Below are 19,639 nucleotides of genomic sequence, written 5' to 3'. Positions count from 1 at the left end.
AAGAGTACAGGATGACGGCATCACCATCAAAGTGAATGGAAACTTGATAAACAACAAGCTGGAAGTCGAAAACATTTGGAATAATCATTTTTTAAATGTTGTAGAGAAAATAGGATCTAAACGTTCATTAGAAGAAGCAAGGCAGTTAATGGAAGAGGCCTTACCCACACCATTTGATACAACTGATATTCCACCCACCTCTCCTTCTGAAATTAGGAAGATAATAAACTCTCTCAAGAATAAAAGCTCACATGGAATTGATGGCATTCCCAGCAGGATAATAAAAGCTTGTTCCCAAGAAATAAGTGGGATTCTTAGCCACATATGTAATAGCTCTGTGAAGCAGGGTATTTTACCAAATAGACTGAAGTATGCCATTGTTAAACCACTGCATAAAAAAGGGGATATGTCTGATGTCAACAACTACTGCTAATATCTCTTCTGACTGCCTTATCCAAAATTCTTGAAAAAGTAATGTATTGTAGAGTAGCTTCACACCTTTGTAAAAATAAAGTTTTAACAAAATGTCAGTGTGGTTTCCAGAAGGGTTTTGCTTCGGAAAATGCTATATATACTTTCACTAATGAAATATCAAATGCTCTGAGTAACCGGAAGTCACCCATTGGTTTTTTTTTTTTTTTTTTTTGTGATATATCAAAGGCTTTTGATTGTGTAAATCATGGAATACTTCTAGATAAGCTCAAGTAGTGTGTTATGAATGGGACAGTGCTCAAATGGTTTAAATCATACCTAACTGGAAGAGTGCAGAAAGTTGAAATAAACAGTTCACATAATATGCAAAAAACTAGTGATTTCTCAAACTGGGGAACAATCAAGAATGGGGTGCCACAAGGTTCAGTCTTGGGTCCTCTGCTGTTCTTAATATATATTAATGACTTGTCATTTTATATTCACGAAGATGCAAACCTGGTACTTTTTGCCAATGATACAGGTATAGCTATCAAACCCAACAGACAAGAATTTACTGGTGAAATTGTAAAAAATGTTTTTCAGAAAATCATGAAGTGGTTCTCTGCAAATGGGGGCTCATTAAACTTTGACAAAACACAGTATATACAGTTCCACACAGTAAATGGAATGACCCCATTAATAAATATCGACTTCGATCAGAAATTGGTAGCTAAGGTAGAATATTCAAAATTTCTAGGTGTATGCATTGATGAGGGTTTGAAATGGAAAAAAACACATTGAGGATCTGCTGAAACGTTTGAGTTCAGCTACTTATGCTATTACAGTCATTGCAAATTTTGGCGAGATACATCTGAGTAAATTAGCTTGCCATGCCTATTTTCATTCTCTGCTTTCATATGGCATCATATTCTGGGGTAACTCATCATTGAGTAAAAGAGTGTTCATCGCGCAAAAGTGTGTAATCAGAATAACTGCTGGAGCTCATCCAAAATCATCCTGCAGACACTTATTTAAAGAGCTAGAAATCTTCACTGTAGCCTCACAATATATATATTCACTTATGAAATTTGTTATTAACAATCCGAACGAATTCAAAAGTAATAGCAGTGTACATGGCTACAACACTAGGAGAAAGGATGATCTTCACTACTCATGGTTAAATCTAACTTTGGCTCAGAAGGGGGCAAATTATGCTGCCACAAAAGTCTTTGGTCACTTACCTAATAGCATCAAAAGTCTGACAGATAGCCATATAGCATTTAAAAGTAAATTAAAAGAATTTCTTAATGGAAACTCCTTCTACTCATTAGATGAATTTTTGGATATAGCAAGTAGGTAATTTCCCAACCCCGACTAAAAAAAAAAGAAAGAAAGAAAGAAAGAAAGAAAGAAAAAAATTAAAAATATTGAGTGTCATGTAACATTTTGTCTAAGGTAATATCTTGTATAGACACCTTTTATTAACCTGACACGTTCCACATCATTACGAAGAGTTGTATTCATGTTCTATGGAACAAGTACTAATCTAATCTAATCTACCTCCACTGGAAAGTGCTCATAGTAAGTTGTGCAACCTCTGTGATCAGTTCCGCAGAATGCGACACAGCTGCATACAATCTGGTGAAATGATTGTGAAGAGCACAACTGATGGTTTCTTGTATCTCATGCTGGTGGCCTTCTGCATCAGTGAGGGCATGGATCAGAGCTCTGCATTGTCATTGTCTTTCTTGGAGGATGTGGTATATTCACAGATCTTCTTGAGATATATGATTAGAGGTTAAAGATCAGACTTCAGTTCCTTCTAGATGACATCAAGGAGAACTGTACCTTTGTTTGATATACCATCATCTCCTGGGCTGTTGAGAAAGACATCGTCTCACAGTCATGAAGGATGGAGTATTGAAAGTGCAAGGTATCAGTTCGCCATGCCTTGACTTTCTTACCATAACTCATCAATGTTTGACGGAAGGTCAGCTTTGCACAGGAGAGCCATCAAGATAAGGGGAGTCATAGGCATTGGGATGGCATCATGCCCACGGATTCTCAACCATACGGCGACAGTCTGGGATCATCATGTGGGCGACATTGAGTTTCCACAGACAAATACTATGCCGGACACACTGTTGGAGGAGAGTGACATTGCAGATGTTTACTTCATGGTCTGAAAAGGCCATGGGCCAGACTTCTGCATGGTGGATGCCATCAGCAAGGGAGCTGGTGAGGTAGATGCGTCCAGGTGTCAATGAGTTGTGGGTGATCGATGACCACCAAGAAAGCCGCACAATATGAATACTGCAGGAGTTGGTCAGCAGTTCCTTGTCTCAAGTTGGAGTCCCTACTGAGCACCAAATTGTCTTGTGGGCCTGTGAAGAGTTGTGTGACCTCCTTGACAAATATGTAAGTTGATCATGACAGCGGCTAGAGTCAAATAGGGCAAATGCCATACCCCATGTGGTGGGGAGGTATACGAAGTCCTCAGCACGGAGCTCATCTTGTAGGAGGATGGAGACACCACTACCAGTATCAGAGGCATGAGAAATATCTGCAGTGTGCCCAGTGGGCACTTGGATGTCAGTGACCAACACTTCCTGTAGGAGTGCAATATCAACATCTGCAGTGTATATGGTGTCTCAGAACATGACCAGTTTGTCAGGAGCACACATGGTGGCGAGATTCATTGTGGTGACAAACTATTGCTGTGTACAGTCCCTTGCAGTTGATGCAGAATTCCTTATGGACGCCACTGGGTCCTCTGCAGTGGCTATGATTACTGGCAGGGCACTAGGTCAGGCATCTCCATGGGGTGCACTCACTCAGAAACGCTGGCAAGCTGATCCATTCCATCTTCAATCTCGTGTGCCCAGGATGCTGAAGTTGAAGACATTTGACAGTCATGTACTCTTGGAGTGGGTGAAACGAGGGCTGCAGCAAAAGCTGCGGGGGGATCCATCATCCTCATATACTGTCTACACTGAGTACATGCTCTGGATTGAGAGAGGATCTGTCACAGAAGGGATGCCAGGACGGGCTGCAATGTTTCATTGGACACAATATGGGAGGTCTCTGTCAGACACTCGGTTGTCATCTTGCGAGGACATCTGAAGGAGGGCGTTGTCGGAGGGTGTTCGACATCATTCCTTGCCCTTCTGTGGCTACCACTTTTTCCTGATGTGTTGTTCCAAATCAGAATGTGGTCACCCATCATCTGATGTTGTACCCATCTGGATAAAGGCAGAAGTCAGCACAACATATGTCTTCCGTCATGGTCCTCAGATTGGATGACCCTGGTAAGAACAGTGGAGGTGACCTAGAGGTGATCTCATCGGTGTGTTGTGCTGCAATGAGTGGTGTTGAAGAGGCATCATGCGTGTCCTGGAATGGTATGGCAGGGTTCCGTGCAACCACTTTGTAGGTAATGGCTAGGGACATGAGCGTCAATGCCAGGGTCGCTTCACTCGGTGGTGTCTGTATCAGACATTGGTGTAAACATTCAGACCAGACATGTCCTTCCTGGCCACATCTTGTGCAAGGTTGTGGTTGGCTATCGTAAATGATGATGGCACAACACTTAGAAGGTGCAACAGGTCTACTGAAGAGACTGCTTACACTACGCTTGTCAGCCCAATTCTGGAGTATTGCTGTGCAGTGTGGGATCCGCATCAGGTGGGACTGACAGATGACATCAAAAAAGTTCAAAGAACTGCAGCTCATTTTGTATTATTGTGCAATAGGGGAGATAGTGCCACACACATGATACATGAATTGGAGTGGCAAGCAATAAAACAAAGGTGTTTTTCACTGCGAAAGGATCTTCACATGAAATTACAATCACCAGTTTTCTCCTCTGACTGTGAAAACATTCTGTTGGAACCCACCTACATAGGGAGAAATGATCACCACAATAAAATAAGAGAAATCAGCGCTCGCAAAGAAAAATTCAAGTGCTCGCTTTTCTTGCATGCCATGCAAGAGTGGAACAGTAGAGAGACAGCTTGAAGGTGGTTCATTGAACCCTCTGCTTATTATGAATAGCAGAGTAATCACATAAATGTAGATGTAGAGGAATCATCAAGTATAACAGAATGTGTTTCATCAGCTCAGTTTTGATCTGCTGGGTGCCATTTAACACTGGGTAGGTTGTAATTGTTTTCTACTTCTCTGCAAGATGGCAGTGACCACTTCTTGAGGTACTTTGAATGGAAGCTCAAACACCTGCAAGGGCGGGAGAACAAATCTCTCATAGTCCACTGTCACTGCACCTACATATCCATCAGAGTGGTTAAATTTTAGTCTGGTGGCAAGTTGTTCGATAACTTCAGCACATAAAGCACATAGAGACACCAAACAGCTTGGATGAACAATTGAACAGAATGGATAGTGCCCTGAAAAGAGGTTATAAGATGAATATCAACAAAAGTAAAACAAGGATATTGGAGTCAAATTAAATCAGGCGATGCTCAGGGAGTTAGATTAGGAAACGAGACGAAGTAGTAGATGAGTTTTGCTGTTTGGACAGCAAAGTAACTGATGAGGGCAGCAGTAAAGAGGATTTAAAATGTAGACTGGCTATAGTAAGAAAAGTATTCCTGAAAAAGAGCAATTTGCTGACATCAAATACAAATTTAAGTTGTTAGGGAGTCTTTTCTGAAAGTATTTGTCTGGAGTGGAGTCCTGTTCCAAAGTGAAAATTGGATGCTTAGCAGTTAAGGCAAGAAGAGGATAAAAACTTTTGAAATGTGATGTTGTAGAAGAATTCTAAGTAGATTGTGTAATTAATGAGGACGTATTCAATCAAAAGGGGGGGGGGGGGAGGAAAGAAATTTTATGAGACACATTGATTAGAAGAAAGGTATGGTGTATGGTATCGTCCAGAGATCACGGTGCCACACCAAAGTCGGCAATGCAATTCAATACCACAAACATTAGTGATGATTCACTGCAATGTATGGTAGCATACAGTAGACCACACCTCCCTCTTAGCACCAACAGCACTCTTGCACTGAGGTCAATACAGTATTGAGCATTCAAGAGCTCTCCCAGTTTGAGACCTCAGCCACAGCAGTCATCATCATTGAGTAGGACAGTGACAGTTAAAGTTTCAGATGAACTTGTAGTGCTCTTAATGTTGAAAATTGAACTGCAAGAGAACAGTTTGTTAATGAGTGCATCAAGTGATGTTTTGCTAGTCAATGACAGTTTTAAATCATCCAGAACTCCAGTGTGTCAAAGTTAAATAAATCTTTTATTCATTAATGTGAACTAATATTTCATGTGTTCTAGTGTAATGAACCTTCTTCCAGAGCAATCAAAGAACCCACAGTTGTGGTCAGACAAAGTAGTTTCACCTGGTTACAGCAAATAGTGACAATGACCAGCATTTAACTGATTTGTAATTCACATGAGCTGCCCTGCCTGTTGCGCATATCTTTTTTGTAAATATTGTTGCTTTGCCTCTGTTCACTAGTATTTTGTGCCCTATGCCATTTAAACTTGTCTGAGCTGCCACAAGAAATATCTCTAACCAAACCTGCACAGTTTCAAGTGCAGCAGATAGAATGCCTGCTGCTCACTGTCAGCCAATTGATGTAACTAGTCAAAAAACAAGCAGCACTGCCATCAGTAGCTGCCCCAGAATTGTACCCATACCACAGCCAAGACAAAGAATGGTTGGACTTCAGGGTGTAACCATCTACAAAATAACAGTTATGGAGCACAATGCTTTTTTCCTGTGTTGGTTCTGTGGGGTGTAACCTCTGTGTGAAGTTGTATGCCAAAACTGTTCCCGAGAAAGCCACATATAATGGATTATGAAATTGCTAGATGAATGTGATGACAGTCAAATCCATGTAACAGCTGCATGGTTTAAATTTTTTCTTCTGAAGCAGCCATGTGGTCAGACAGTCAAACAGTGGACACTGAAACTCAATGGTTTCACCAGGCATTTCACGTTTAAATATTTATGTGGAATTAACTATAGTAAAGTAATGTTGGATGATGCCATTACACAGAATGTAGCTGATGTACACTTCCTTGCTTGACTCTAATTTAAAAATAGTACTGTCCATAGTGAAATCTCAAACAATTGTGGACTCAAAAGAGGTTGATTTTGAGGTTCCAAGTATTTCCTTTGTTCATAGTGCACCAGATATTCAGTTTCATGTACAGAATAGTGTTCAGGTGGCTCAGAATTGAGCTCAGACAAACAAAAAACAGTAAGAACAGAAGAAGTAAAACTTTCAATCTTGTAGTACACAGAGTGTGTTAGAAATCTCTGGGAGAAAACTGTGTCCTCAGTGTTTTTCAAGGCATGATTAGAAAGGTTGTCTGAGGCATACAGCTAGTTGCTTTCAGTGTGGATGTGAAGGTCATATTCGGACTGTGTGCTCACATAGCAGGCAAGGAAAAAACCAACAGCTGCGATCATGCTAGAAGATGCTCAGGTGCAAGCCAACCCAAGTACTTTGATATCGTGTAACTCTTGCTAGGCAATATGCAGACGGGGGAACAAACTTTTTGTTCATTTAAAAGTGGGAAATAGGAGAATTAAATTGGAATCCTGCACTGGTGCTTCTGTTTCCCTGATAAATAATGAAACTTATGTCAGAATCAGTAGCTCACCACTAAAGCTGCTTACTTCTATTTTGTCTGACTACACTGGACAAGAAATTCCAGTCCTTGATTAGTGTAGTTTGCCAGCAACTTTTCAGAGAGTAATAAAATGTGTTTCTTTTCATGTAATCAGTGTCAAAAAAGTGCAAATATTTTTGGTTCTGATTTATCTGATTTGTTCAGTTTTGCATTCAGAACAGTGTGTAACAAATCAGTGTTTCTGTGCCTCATAGTAACATTTCAGACTTATGTAGTAAGTACAGGGAACTATTTGAACAAGATATAGGGAGAGCAAAAGACTCTGAATTGCACATCACTATGAACTACAATGCATAGCAGTGATTTTTTCATGAAGTACCTGTCCCCCATGCAATATGTGAGGAAGTTGCTCAGGAATTGCACAAACGGCAAGACAATAGTTTTACCAAACCCGTTTCTGCAAGCTAATCAGCATCACTCTTGGGCATTCTGAAGAAGTCTTCAGGTGGTTTACATTTGTGTGAGAACTTAAAGGCAACAGCAAACCCATAAATAGTAGTGAATTCTTTTCCCCATCTTGAGGAATTGATGGACAGACTAAGGCAGGACAGATTCTCTTCAGAGATAGATTTGCAAAATGCATATGTAGAGTTCCTGCTGGATGAACATTCGAAGCAATACTTTGTGATAAACACTCACTTAGGTTTGTTCCAGTTTCAAAGTGCTTCAGTCTCTGCATTTTTTCAATGATTTCTGGAACAGTTAACAGCAAAAATCTTCTCTCATACTAACTATCTGGATGATATTGTCATCACAGGTCATACACCTATTGAATATTTAGGGAAATTTAGTCTGTCTGTTTCAAGTTCTTTCTGCAGTTGGCTTAAAATGCAATAAGGAAAAGTGTCCCTTCTGCCAGGAAAAATTTAACTTTTTGGTCATGTAATAAATGCACAGGGTATACATCCAACTACATTGCCCTTGGCTGCAATTAGAGATCTGCCAGTGCTCCATAATTTTAAAGAGCTACAGTCGGTCATTGGTATGTTTACCTATTATTTCAAATTTATTTTTAACACTGTGCAAATTGCTGCTCTGTTTAACCAGCTTCACTGAAAGGTTGTTCCTTTTGTGTGATCCAAAGAATACCAGAACACATTTTTGATTCACTTTGACCCTCTCATGTTAGCTGTGGAATATCTTCTTGCGGGATCAGAGCAGTGCTCTCCCATAAAATTGTTTCTTCTGACAGACCTATTGCTTTTGCTCCCAAATCTGTTAACAAAGCATGGAGTAACTACAGTCAGCTTCAAAAAGAGATGCTCACGGTTATCTATGGTGTTATGAAATTCCACCAGTATTTTTGCAGTCAGAAGTTCTATTTGCTAATAGATCATCAGCCTTTGACCACCTTGTTCAAGCCTGTCCTCCTCAGACAATGCAAAAATCACAACATTGTGCTCTGATGTTGTCTAATTATCAGTATGAGTCATTGTACAGGCCCACTACAGAACATCTGAATGCTGACATGTCTTAGTTACTTGTCAGTACTGACACAGCATTTGTTTCATCTAAGGAATCGTGTTTTCAGATCAATTCACAGGATATTGAATGTCTTCAAAATTTTCCACTCACCTTTCAGTGTGTTACTGAGGCAACTGCTTCTGATGCAGCTCTTCAGGTTGTTTTGCAATATGTGCACCATGGATGGCCATGCAGTTTGAAAGTAATTCCCCGCCTAGTGGCATAATGTTATTTTTTGCCTTGTCGCACACTTTCCATGTGATCAGGTGTTATGCTATTGCATACAGAGAATGGTGATGCATGGGCTGTCATTCCTCAGTCCCTATCTTTATTGTACCAAAATCATTAGGGAGTAGTTTGCACGAAGCAACTTGCCTGCCATCATCGTACTTGGCAAGGCATGGACACTCAGATTGAGCAATTGATCACTCACTGCAGAGTTTGTGAGGAAAATCAGTCAGCTTCACCACAACATTGTATGAGTGGCCATGTCCATCTGGATTGTGGTAGCATTAATATTGATTTCACAGGTCCATTCTGGATACGTGATCTAGGCTGTTACTCAGACAACTTCAATATCAAAGCATGGTTGACCTGCTGACTGTGTATGATCCTTATCCTGAGCACCTCTTGAGAATCACAAAAGAGTACATGAATGTAGAATGGATGGTTTCCCAGATTATGTAGCATTCTACTGTCCCATGTAAAACAGATACAAACAAGAGGTGGAATCAAAATATTGATTAAAATATTATAGTCAATTACCCAGAATTATGAGAAGTTGTAAATAACACAGTAGATGCCATTTCTAATCAACTGCAAAGAAAATGCTTCTTTGGATATCACAACAACCTGTAAGACAGATTTTGAACACATAACATTCCCAATTTCAGTGTCAGACAAACTGAAAGAGTGAATTACGATGTAATTAATGGAATGGCACTTGCAGAAATGCTAGGGGATACAACATGTTGTGCTGGAGTACCTGCTTTGCTTGCATCAAACACAGTGTCATGACCATTCAGGGCCATTGTCATCATCTACTGAAATACCAACAGCTGCAGGCAAGTGCAGTGGATGACAGCTGAACATTTACCTCAGAACTGAATTATGGATTTGAATTTAGTATCTTTAAAGTATTTTGATAGCTTTATTTATTTCTAAAATGCAAGCAGTATTTATTGTGGGATATTAAGTTATCATAGACTTTACAACAGGAACCATGCATGAATTTCACTGATTTGGTGAAGTATGCCAGTGGCAGTAGGTCTAGTTCTATTGTGACTCGCTGATCTTTCAAAGTGCCGCCGCGCAGTTACGTACGTTCTACATGTGGCGCTGTCTGCCAGCCATGCAGCAGCCAGCCAGCCAGCCAGTGGCCGCTAGACTTGGACTCAGTTATGATTTCACTGTTAAAGTGTACACACGTCTTACTCTGTTTACTTGATCTGCATCGTCCTTGAAATATATTTGTTCAACTTGGAGTTATAACAATTGGTGACGGGGTAATGAATTTTTCTTTTTCATCGTTGACCCACATGTTTCCATGGCTACTTTCGAGCAACTCTTGCAAGGTCTCATAGAACAGCAAACGCTTCTCACAAATGCGATTTGTGATTTCGTCGCGGCATCCAGTGCCTCCTTTTCCTCCTTACGGCGAGACGGCGGAGGACTGGTATGATTACGAAAAACGTCTTCGACAGCACTTCTTGGCATTTCACGTCGCAGATGACCAAACATGTAAGTCTCTGTTCCTTTCATGGATTTCACATCAAATGTATCGGTTGTTGTCGCAATTGGGTCCATTGAAAGATCCTGTGTCTTTGTCCTTTGCTGAAATGTACTCACTTCTGTCCATCTAGTTTCAAAAGCATACGCATGTGGTAGCCTCTCGTGTTGCCTTTTATCGTTGTCAAAAACAACTGAATCAATCCTATCGTGCTTGGGCTGCTGAACTTCACGGCCTCAGTCGAAAGTGTCAATTTGTTACTGAAGTTCACAAATTCTCCTACGGCAATTCCATGGTACAGGATGCTATTATCTGGTCGGTGCCTGACAAAGAAGTTAGGCAACGTGCCCTTCAGTTGGCAAATCTGACTCTAGATGAAGTCCTATCCATTGCTCAGTCTTTAGAAATTTCTCGCGCCGCTGGAGCGCAAATAGAGGCATGGGGTGATGTCGGGGAAGTACAACTTCTGTGCGCTGTTGACAAAGTGTGTGGCGTGTCCCCGCCGGCCTACATGGCCACAGTACGCTCCCAAGAGTAGCCTCGGCATAACCGTAAACAAACCTCTAAGAAACTGCAGCAAACCCCACGGCAACTTCCTTCATGTCCGCGGTGTTTTACGAAACATTCACGAGAGGATTGTCCACAATATTGGGCTGTGTGTCACAAATGCAAAAAAAAGGGTCATGTGTCATCCGTTTGCAAATCCGACCGCATACATGAGGTTCATGAACATGACGCTGATTCTAATTCTGTGTTGTCTGTCAATTGTACTTCTTCCCTTTCAGGGAAGTTATTCCTCACTGTCCAAATACTTGGTCGAGATGTTCGCATGCAGGTGGATACTGGTTCTGCTGCCACTATCATCAATTCTCAGACGTATCTTCAGTTGGGTTCTCCAATCCTGTCACCTGTCACTAGGCAATTATGGACTTACAATAAACAGAAGATTTCTCTCTTGGGACAATTTGACGCTAAGGTCACTTACAAATCTGTGGTTCACACTGTTCCCATATTTGTGGTTGACCGTAGTAACGCGGAGAATCTTTTTGGTTTTGATGCCTTTCGCATTTTTGGGTTCTCCATAGATGACTCTGTCAATATCGTCTCTGACGCTGTTCCTTATGCTCAATTGGATTCCTTGTCAACAACATTTTTGTCTCTTTTTTTCTCCTGGGTTAGGCCGTGCAAACAACTTTGAAGCTCATATCGTGCACAAACCCACTGCTCGGCCTAAGTTTTTTCGGGCTCTGCCCATTCCTGTGGCCATTCGTGATCAGGTAAAATGGGAGCTGGATCGTCTCACTGCTTCGGGGGTCTTGCTTCCTGTCACTTCCACTTAGTGGTCCTCTCCTGTCGTTGTCGTCGATCGGCCAAATGGTGATATTCATCTCTGTGGCAATTTCAAAGCCACTGTAAATGCTCAATGCCTTATCAACACTTACCCTATGCCTCAACCTGAAGAATTGTTCACTAAACTTGCTGGAGGCCAGTATTTTTCTAAACTTGACCTGTCAGAAGCTTATCATCAACTTCCTCTCGATGCTGCTTCCCAGCAGTTTCTGGTCCTTAACACGCCTTTCGTCCTCTATCAATACCAACGATTGCCATTTGAGGTTGCCAGCGCCACTGCTCTCTTTCAGCGATTCTTGGCACAATTATTGCTCAGGGGTGTATAAATTACATGGATGAGATTGTTGGTCACTGGCTCCACCACTGAAGAACATCTTCAAAATCTCTGCACACTTTTTCATGTCTTACAGAGTGCCAGTCTTAAGTGTAATCTTAAGAAATCAAAATTTTTTCAGGCATCTATCACGTACTTGGGGTTTCAACTCTCTCAGGATGGTATTCGACCGCTTCGGCAAACTGTCGCTGCGATCGATGGCCTTCCTCGCCCTACATCTCTTAAGGAACTGCAGGCCTTCTTGGGGAAAATAGCAGACTATCACAGGTTTTTACCATCTGCAGTGGCTCAGCCGTTGCATCACCTGTTGCATAAAAATGTGCCTTTTCACTGGTCCGCATCATGCGATGCGGCTTTCTAGAAATTGAAGACTATGCTGAAACAGGCCCCGTGTCTGGCTACTTATCGACTTGGGCAACATCTTGTTTTTGTCACGGATGCCTCTCAATACGGGGTCGGTGCAGTCATTGCGCACCATTTTTCTGACAGTTCTGAACAACCCAATGCTTATGCCTCAAAACACTCACGGATTCCCAACAAAAGTATTCTCAAATTGAAAAAGAAGCTTTGGCCATTATTTATGGTCTTCATAAGTTTGGTGTTTTTCTCTATGGATCCAAATTTCATCTTGTTACAGATCACAAACCACTTGTTTCCTTGTTTCATCCATCAACGTCACTTCCCGACAAGGCTGCACACCGCCTCCAGCATTGGGCTCTTTACTTGTCATGTTTCAATTATGCGATTCATTTCCGGCCGACAGCTCAACATGCTAATGCTGATGCACTGTCTCGCCTTCCCATGGGTCCTGATCTGACATTCGATAAGGACGAACTTTTGTGTTTCCACCTGGATGTTGCCGAGCAGCGGGTTGTGGACAGGTTCCCCATCACCGGGGACTGGCTGCCGGCTGCTACGGGTTCTGACCCTACCCTCTTCCGGGTTTTACGCTGTATTCAGAAGGGTTGGCCAGATTGTCAATCCACTAAGACTTCTGATCCGTTGCAGAACTACTACACTCTGCATTACCGCCTCATGGCTAGGGATGGTGTTATCCTCCTTTCCACTGAAAGTGCTTCGCCGCGTGTTGTGGTACCTGCATCTTTGCGTGCTTCCGTCTTGCGCCTCCTTCACCAAGGGCACTGAGGTGTCTCTCGCACAAAATCTCTGGCGCGTCGTCATGTGTACTGGCCTGGCATCGACTCTGAAATCGCACACATGGTCGCTGCCTGTGGCCCTTGTGTGTCACAGGCCGCCACCCCGAAGTCATCTTTGTCACCATGGCCTTCACCTGAGAAGCCATGGGAGCGAATTCATGCTGATTTTGTGGGACCTTTTTTAGGTACTTATTGGCTTCTCATTATTGACGCCTACTCTAACTTTCCTTTCATTGTCCATTGCACGTTGCCTACCACCGCTTTGGAAGGCCTTTCCTCTACTCTTGTTACTGATAATGGTCTGCAATTTGCCTCTTCCGATTTTGCGGATTTTTGTGCTCGTCACGGCATTATGCATGTTACGGCCCCTTCGTTGCATCCACAATCAAACAGTGAGGCTGAACAACTGGTCCGCACATTTAAGGCTCAGATGCGGAAACTCCGGACTTCTTCTGCTGCTGATGATGCACTTCTCCAGTTTCTGGCTTGTTACTGTTTCACCCCCATGGGCGACCACAGCCCGGCTGAGCTCTTACATGGCCGACAGCCCCGCATGCTACCTTCATCTTCTGTGGCCATCCACCTCATGGCCGCGGGTGCCTTCGCTTGGCCTGTTCACCGCCGACGACCTTGTATGGGTACGGGGATATGGCAGGTGGCCAAAATGGAGTCCTGGCTGCGTCTTACGACACCGTGGCCGACGCCTGTATGAAATCCAGACGGACACAGGTGTTGCTGTGTGTCATTCGGACCAGCTTTGGCCTAGTGTGCCAGCAACGCCTGTTCTGGGTGCCACTACAGCACCTTCGACTCTACCTGGCACTCCGGATACTGGAATCTCTCATTACTCACAACGCAGTCCTCTCACCATCATATCAGTGCCAGCACAAGAACTGAAACCACCAGGAACCAGATGACCATCATCTGTTGGAGCAACTCTACTCGCCTCCTTCTCCTACAGACGCCGACACATCGCCCATGTCTCCTGTTATAACAACCGGACTTGCTGCAATGGGCAGATTGGGGCACGGGGCCCGAGCATATTCAACCCCCACGTCTCCTGTCATCTCAACCCGTTATCATCGGGGACACTTCCGTCCGTACGGGAAACCTCCTCCTCGAGGCTTTACGGCCAGTCAAACAACACCTATGGATGTTAGCAATCTTCAGGCCACCTCCATCAAGACCTGTGCAAAAAATTCAAAGGGGAAAAGTGTTGTGACTCGTCGATCTTTAAAAGTGCCACCGTGCAGTTACGCGTGTCTTCTACATGCGGCGCTGTCTGCCAGCCATGCAGCAGCAGTGCCACCTAAGAGGCCAGGCAGCCAGCGGCCGCTAGACTTGGAGTCAGTTATGATTTGACTGTTAAAGTGTACACATGTCTTACTCTGTTTACTTGATCTGTGACTTCATGTATTGTGTCATCCTTGAAATACACTCCTGGAAATGGAAAAAAGAACACATTGACACTGGTGTGTCAGACCCAACATACTTGCTCTGGACACTGCGAGAGGGCTGTACAAGCAATGATCACACGCACGGCACAGCGGACACACCAGGAACCGCGGTGTTGGCCGTCGAACGGCGCTAGCTGCGCAGCATTTGTGCACCGCCGCCGTCAGTGTCAGCCAGTTTGCCGTGGCATATGGAGCTCCATCGCAGTCTTTAACACTGGTAGCATGCCGCGACAGCGTGGACGTGAACCGTATGTGCAGTTGACGGACTTTGAGCGAGGGCGTATAGTGGGCATGCGGGAGGCCGGGTGGACGTACCGCCGAATTGCTCAACACGTGGGGCGTGAGGTCTCCACAGTACATCGATGTTGTCGCAAGTGGTCGGCGGAAGGTGCACGTGCCCGTCGACCTGGGACCGGACCGCAGCGATGCACGGATGCACGCCAAGACCGTAGGATCCTACGCAGTGCCGTAGGGGACCGCACCGCCACTTCCCAGCAAATTAGGGACACTGTTGCTCCTGGGGTATCGGCGAGGACCATTCGCAACCGTCTCCATGAAGCTGGGCTACGGTCCCGCACACCGTTAGGCCGTCTTCCGCTCACGCCCCAACATCGTGCAGCCCGCCTCCAGTGGTGTCGCGACAGGCGTGAATGGAGGGACGAATGGAGACGTGTCGTCTTCAGCGATGAGAGTCGCTTCTGCCTTGGTGCCAATGATGGTCGTATGCGTGTTTGGCGCCGTGTAGGTGAGCGCCACAATCAGGACTGCATACGACTGAGGCACACAGGGCCAACACCCGGCATCATGGTGTGGGGAGCGATCTCCTACACTGGCCGTACACCACTGGTGATCGTCGAGAGGACACTGAATAGTGCACGGTACATCCAAACCGTCATCGAACCCATCGTTCTACCATTCCTAGACCGGCAAGGGAACTTGCTGTTCCAACAGGACAATGCACGTCCGCATGTATCCCGTGCCACCCAACGTGCTCTAGAAGGTGTAAGTCAACTACCCTGACCAGCAAGATCTCCGGATCTGTCCCCCATTGAGCATGTTTGGGACTGGATGAAGCGTCGTCTCACGCGGTCTGCACGTCCAGCACGAACGCTGGTCCAACTGAGGCGCCAGGTGGAAATGGCATGGCAAGCCGTTCCACAGGACTACATCCAGCATCTCTACGATCGTCTCCATGGGAGAATAGCAGCCTGCATTGCTGCGAAAGGTGGATATACACTGTACTAGTGCCAACATTGTGCATGCTCTGTTGCCTGTGTCTATGTGCCTGTGGTTCTGTCAGTGTGATCATGTGATGTATCTGACCCCAGGAATGTGTCAATAAAGTTTCCCCTTCCTGGGACAATGAATTCACGGTGTTCTTATTTCAATTTCCAGGAGTGTATATTTGTTCAGCTTGAAGTTATAACAAGTTCCTACTACAAAAATCACTATAAGTAGACCTCTGCTGGTGTATGAGTAGATCTGAAGGCTTCCAAGACATTCTCACAATTAGGAAACAGGTGGTGGAAAACAGCAGGTGAAGATAACTTCTTCTTTCTTTAGTAGATTAGACTTATTCATAGTTAGTTATTGTATATAATGTTTCTTGTTTGTCTTTAATACTGTAAATTTCTAAAGCATAATTAACTGTACATCACATAAGATGATGAAATAATTTTAACTTATAATTTCTAAACTTCAGTGTGCACAGTGAAAACAGTTTTGGAATACAAGGTAATGGGTTTAATAAATGCAACAATTCAAACGTAGACCAATAAAAACTGTATTTCACTTGACACTTCAGCTTTATGACTCCCGAGGCGACAGGTCAGCCATTACCTCAGATGATTGTAGCAAATATGAATTATTAGTACTGATCAACAAGTAGTTCTGATCGTGGGATGCTTTGTTCAGAACATCAGTTGTGTTGAACACTCTCAATATCTGTCACTCAAGGAGTACCTGGATTACATATTCTGAGGAGGAGATAATCACACTCCAAAAATATTTGTTTAAGTTTATGTCTAAAATTCTAGAAAGGCAAAGCATTAAATATAGAAACCACTTAATGGTGGGTTGTGGATGATACTTTGTATACCCCTATAATTTCTCCTTCATCTGTTCCAGTCACAAATGGTGCACATGGATGACTGTTGGTAAGCCTCTGAGTGAGCTCAAATCTGTCTAATTTTACCTTTGTGGTCTTCTTGTGAGATACACATGGAAGGAAGCAATATATTGCTTGACTCTTCCAAGATTTCTCTCTGTTGAGAATTAAATGCCATGTTCTAATTGATAGCAACTCTTCACTCCAGCCACAAAATTGTTCTTATATTCTAAATGCTGGTATTTCATTAGTTAGGCAACTGTGCAGAACTGTGAATACTTTTGATGTCCATCATTCTGACATTCATGTTACGATCTTTCTCAGTGAAACAATTTTGGAAAAAGGAATCAATCGGTGCTCTCCAAAGTAACTGCAAGCATCCTACCTTATTTTGTTTTAAGTTCTTGTAATTAACAGACTGCCACCTCACACAATTTAATTCCTGGTAATATATGTGAAGACCATAAATGGGGTATACACAAAAAACGTATATTTGTACACAGTGATTTTCAGGTTTCAAATGATGCTATGAAAAATGGGTGACATTCATTATACTGCTGCTGTTGTGCTACACAGAGATTTCTTTATTATTGTGTCCACAGTTTTGTGGCCCATAACCAAAAATTGCCATCAGATCATACAAATAAAAGTCTAGATTACTGAAAAAAGCTGATGTTTTCTGTTCATTTCTGATCAAATAAATATTTATGTCCACTCCATGCTAAATTTGTCTATGCTCCTATGTCCATTTGAAATCTGACTTCCTGGTTGAAAACGAAAATTAACAAGTATAGTTTTGAGAATGACTGAGAGTCCAGAAAATACTTAATAATAATAATAATGGTGTTCATGCCTATAGACCTGTATTTCTGAGCTTGTGTTTTCCTTTGTGACTGTCATATAGTGGCTATATGACCTTTCTTCTTGCAGTAACTGTGCATCACTTTGCAGAGTGGGCAAGAGGTAGTACTAGGACTTAATATAGTCAGAGCATGGTGGGTTTTGTAGAAAAACTGCATCTTATTTGTGCCACAGTGGACACAATGCTGAGTAGAAGTTTTCCTGCTCACAAGAGTCTGGCTCCTTCGCAATGTTTGGCTGCTGTCACCTCGTGCTAACCATACTATCCATTTACTGTCCTGACTAGTAAAAGGAAAGCTAGGTTATTCCTGGTTTGACATATTCTGATGAACTATAATACATATTTCTGATATTTTGCAGTTTCTAAACTGTACATTATCTGTCAGTTACTATTTCAAATGACTTAAAATGGTTGAGAGCTTTTGAATATGTAATTTAGAGAAGAGTCTGTAGATTTCAATGCTTCTTGCTGTATTTCCTTTCCTAGAGCTAGGCATAGTACTACAGCATGTATTAATGTATTCGTATCAGATTACTGATAATACTAAAACACACAAACTCGCATTTGTGTCTTAGCTACCAAGAACTGCAATCAATAGTGATAAAGTCTGCACTAGTTGCTGTGAAAGCTAGTGGAATTTCATTTAAAGATAAATCTACAGTATCAGCTAAGGGTGCTAGTTTGTAAAGAAGACTGAAGATCTCGGGGTTTAGCCTATATGAAGAAAATTATTTTTGAACTTCATCATATGTTAGCTTGAAGGTGGCAAAATGTTGCCACAGATGGTGCAAGTATGAATCCCAACCTCCTTTAAGAGTGGTCAAGACGTGCAGACACTAGAAGTGGCATCTGAGATAGTGAAGTAAATGTCTAAGTTTTATGTAGCTTGATGAATAGGTCTACCTGCTGCTGTTGGGATTGTCATTGTTGTGACATGTGCTGTTGTTACAGTTTATAGTGTTTTCCTTGACATGCCAGTTGCTGTTGATGTTCTAAGAACGTGAAAAATGCCTGATGTATTGTTTGTGCACTGTTTTATCCAGGGGGTACTACATGAGCTTTAAGCTGTTCTGCACATGAAAACCCATGACACTACTGTCCTTGTTTATCACAGGTGAATATGGAAAGCCCTTAACACCTCTGATATAACTGTGGGAACAGTTACTCAGTAACATATGATTGGCAGCTACACTGAATACTCATACATAGAGAAAACTGTGTGCAGTACAGTGCTCGAAGTACACTGGTAAAATCACTAAATAAGTGTTATCAAAAGAGAATCCATTAAGGTATCTGGTCATCATAAGTAGTGCATAGACAAAAATATGAATGAACATCTAAATCATAAGAAAATGGTGCACAGAAGCTGTCATAGAATAGCAAGCCATGACAATGCTATGTCTGAAACGCTAGTGAGACCCAAGGTGGCGCATGCTTATTTATGTGCATACAATGGTGAGTGGCTCTGCCCAGAGGGCACACCTCTTGTGATGTAACTGCTGGTGATGTACTCTGCCCTCTACAGCAAAACTGTTTCCATTAGCTCTGTTTCTATATCAACACTGATGTTACTAGTCACACTAGTACACCCATAGGCTATCCACAGACACAGCAACCGAACACTGGTAGCACTGAGCCTATCTCTATATAAACTGTTAGTTGGGGAATATTTTGTTGCAACAGTTGACATTAGTCCTGAACCCAGTCTGTGTTTTTGCTGATCACTTGTTCATAATGTTTCAGTGATGGAAACAGTATTGTTACATGGCTTAGTAAAAATGTACTTGACCATGATGTGCGGAGAGTAAATTACTGAGCAACAGATACTTTAGTACATGTTCTTCCACTGAACCCAAACAACACAAATTTTATTTACATATCAGTATTTGCAAAGTCCCTCTATCTTTTAGTAGTCAGTAGTACAACAGCATAAATATGGAACCCTACACTATTTAAGAGAGAACTAAATCTATTAAATAATGAGTCAGAATGTCTGACGAATTATTTACTACTGCAGATATACACATATAAAAGTAAAAATAGATGATGGTATCAAAGCTTTCTGAACTATTTATTCCTTCCTTGGAGAGGAGAGATGG

This window comes from Schistocerca nitens, chromosome 3 (assembly GCF_023898315.1).
Source record: "Schistocerca nitens isolate TAMUIC-IGC-003100 chromosome 3, iqSchNite1.1, whole genome shotgun sequence".
In the NCBI taxonomy this organism is placed as follows: domain Eukaryota; kingdom Metazoa; phylum Arthropoda; class Insecta; order Orthoptera; family Acrididae; genus Schistocerca; species Schistocerca nitens.
Note: the sequence above shows the minus strand (reverse complement) of the source record.